Below are 3,382 nucleotides of genomic sequence, written 5' to 3' on the forward strand. Positions count from 1 at the left end.
CTCTCACCGCTCTCCCGCCGCAACAAACACCTGCCCCCGCCCCCGCCCCTGCTTGTGAACCATCTGGCCCAGGACCATCTGCTGGGGCAGTGGGGTGTTCTGAACAGCTCCACAGCCCTTTGTCAGTTTGGATGTTTAACTCTCCACTTGGCTCAGCTAATAGGCTCCCAAAGATCCAGGGCTTCCCCATCGAGGCAGGAGGAGCTGGCTCAAGTTTCCCAGGATGAAGGATTTAGGAGAAAAACAAGCTTGTTCAAGCTGGGCCCGCTCCACTTTCTGCAGCGATTTCAGTGTTTTCATACCTTTGTCTTTTCACCTAACTCCTCAAATAGCCCAGCGAGGAAAATGTCATTATCCCCATTTTGTAGATGAGAAAACCGAGGCTCTGAAAGTCACCATGATTAATTAAAGACCTAAAGTTCAAACCCCAGCTCTGAGGGAAGCTTGTCCGAGTCCTCTTCTGATGCCTCTGTGAAGAGCCAGAGAGGAATTGCAACAGGAAAGAAGATGCCCTCGCAAGTCTGTCTCAAAATTCATCACACTGAGGGTACTGAGTGCCAGTTCCTAGCGGGGGATGACGGTACTCAAAAAAGAACACCCTGCCCCTCAGGCACACTCCTCACAGCAGGGGACCCACAGGCACCATTCATCACTGTGTTTACAACGAGGGCTGGCATCTGGAGTTTAAAAATGATGGTTTGCACAGGTCACATCATAGCATATTTTTAATTTTGTATTTATTTTTTATTCTTAATTGCATATTAAAAAAAAACCTAGAGCATTAAAAAAAAAAGCACTACAATCACCAAAACATGATAAGTGGCATCACTGAAGTGTTGCTCCAACAAGTACTGAGAGATGGAAGCTCTTGTTTTCTGCAGCAACACGCAGAGCCATCCTTGGCATTTGCCTCTTTCATGAATCCAGTGAGCTCACCGAGAGACACGTCATGTGCCCATGGAGACAGGAAGCAGAGGCAGAAGCATGGTCAGCACCTTCAGATGTCATTATGTTGTTTGATTCCAGTGATGTGTGGGGGAAAAGCTGTGGACTCGATGCAGTGGAGGCACCCTGAGACGGGAGGACCACGGTCACTGGAGCCCTGCTATGTGACTGGTGATGCTCTGGCTGCTTACATTATCACCTCCTTCATTCCTTCAGTAACACTGTGATGTCAGTGCCATTGAAGCCGAATCTGGCTTCTGTATCCTGACATCAAATGTCATCTCAGAGACAGTTTTGGATGAAGCAAAAAAGAGTAGCTTTATTTCTTTTTCAAGCAAAGGGCACCCCACAGCAGCTAATGCCCTCAAAACTGTGTCCCGACCTGGAGGGGATAGTGAGAAGTTTTATGGTAATGATTCAGAAAGGGCTTATGGACATTCTTCTGGTTGGTTTTTGGTGAGGTAAGTGGGAGTCAGCATCACCAACCTTCTGATTCCAACTGTCTGGGCTCTACTTGCTTGTGGGCAGCACTCTGTTAATTTCTCCCACCTGGTAGGGGGTTTCAGTATCTGCAAAACAGCTCAAAGATATTGCTGTGTATATCCCTTGATGTGGAACCAGGACCTTGCCCCAAGGCTGCACTACAGTTTCTCTTGACAGTTCCCCTCTTGTCTCTGTATCCCCTCCCTTCCCTAATTAGCAACTGTTTGAACCTGCTCCTTGGAAATCAGGGAAGGAAGGTCGGGGGGGACCCGAATGAAGCCTATTTCCTGTAATAGAAATAGGATCCTGCTCTGTATCACCATCCTAGTCCAAGGTACAGTTGAGGAAAGGGCTGAATCCTCACCTAGAGGCCACGTGTCTGTCTAGTCAGTAATCAAAAAAGGACTTGAGCCCAGGCTGTCTGATTCCAGAGCCTGGGCACACGATTGCTGAGTCGTTGAAGAGGCTGGCAGCCAGGAGGTCTCTGCAGCTTCAGGTGTGGCTGACAAAGGCTGCCTGAGAATGTCCACAGGTGAAAAGCTTGGTTTGGAGGGAAGCCTGTGGTTGTCAGCCACAGCTGGGTGTTAGAATAACTGGGAAAGATTTGCTAAACCTGGTCCTGAAATAGGGCTTCTGATTTTTGGGAGGTGGGGTCTGCCCATTGGAATTTTTAAGATCTCCCCAGGGTTGGGGACTGCTGTTCTAAAGGAAGGGAAAGGATTGGGAGAGCATTCGTTTCCCCCATCAGGGGTTGCCCTGCCTCATTTACTTACCCATGCAGGTAATCAGACTTTACTTAAGTGATTTTTATGCCTGGCCTAGCTCTCTGATTTGGGTGTAGCTAGGACTAGGTGAAGAGGGGCTTCCACTGTGGCTTCCACTGTGGCTCAGCTGTAAAGAATCCACCTGAAATATAGAAGACACAGGTTCGATCCCTGGGTCGGGAAGATTCGCTGGAGGAGGAATTGGAACCCACTCCAGTGTTCTTGCCTGGAGAATCCCATGGACAGAGGAGCCAGGCAGGCTACAATCCATGGGGTCCCAAAGAGCTGGACACGACTGAGCGTCTAAACCACCACCACCACCAGGACTTGGGGGAGGGGTGGCTAATGGGTTGGGGAGGACAGGACACAAGGAGGGACGGGTGCCTGGGGAGGCAGCACAGGGCTGAAATTCAAGAGTTAATGCATGTGCAGCAGCCAAGCCTCTCAAGGCACGGGGAAGAAAGAGGCCCCTCTGCCCGCTGTTGGAGCAGAGAGCAGATGTGGAGGATTTAATGGCTTACGAGCTGGGAGCAGCTGCCAGGTGACTTGGCTGAGTTATGGGTCCAGGCTGCTCCTTCCCCGGCCTGGCCCAGTCCTGCCAGGGAGCCAGCTTTGGAGAAGGATGTGAGCCCCTCAGAGCCTTGGAGTGCGGTGGGAAAGGAGGTCAGCAGAAACTGCTGAAGGGTGGGGATGGGGCGTGGTGAGCCCAGCCCTGGGCTGGTGTCCGTCCCCTGAGATTCCTGGTTTGGACCATTCACTCTGTGAGGTTGGGCAAGACTTTCCCCTTTCTGGCCTCATCCACAAACTGACCAGAGGGACTCTGCCATCATTCCCAGCACTGACCTCCCCCAAAACTCTCAAGGTGAAGGTGGAGGAGGCTGTGGGACTTCCGTCGTGGTACCTGCAGGAAGAGGCAAGGGTCAGGCTCAGCAGAGAGGATGGTAAAATAGTCACTGTTGTCATCATGCATAGTTTAATTGCTAGGGTTTACTGAACACTTCCTGTGTACCTGGCACTGTGCCAAGGGCAGAACAGGTTTTACTTTATTTATTCTTTGCATTCTGCAAAGTACTTAATGTCACTATCCCTATTTTACAGATGAGAAAACTGAGGCCTGGGGAGAGGCTACATGGCAGAACTCTGACTCAAACCTGATGTTGCTGGATTTTAGAGCTGAGCTCTGGGCACCC

At 50.6% G+C, this 3,382-nt stretch overlaps 1 long non-coding RNA gene across 1 annotated transcript; it reads right to left on the minus strand.

Annotated features, from left to right (window-relative positions):
* Positions 1-208: 208 nt before the first annotated feature.
* LOC147353172 (uncharacterized) lies at positions 209-2,845 on the minus strand. The gene is made up of 3 exons (XR_015144992.1): positions 2,714-2,845; positions 2,202-2,334; positions 209-1,071 (listed from the first exon to the last, which is right to left on the minus strand). It is a non-coding gene; the product is annotated as an uncharacterized LOC147353172 (long non-coding RNA).
* Positions 2,846-3,382: the final 537 nt, after the last annotated feature.

The sequence above is a fragment of the Bos grunniens genome, chromosome 18 (assembly GCF_055505025.1).
Source record: "Bos grunniens cultivar Pamir isolate PY7600 chromosome 18, Bosgru_T2T1.0, whole genome shotgun sequence".
Taxonomy (NCBI): Eukaryota; Metazoa; Chordata; class Mammalia; order Artiodactyla; family Bovidae; genus Bos; species Bos grunniens.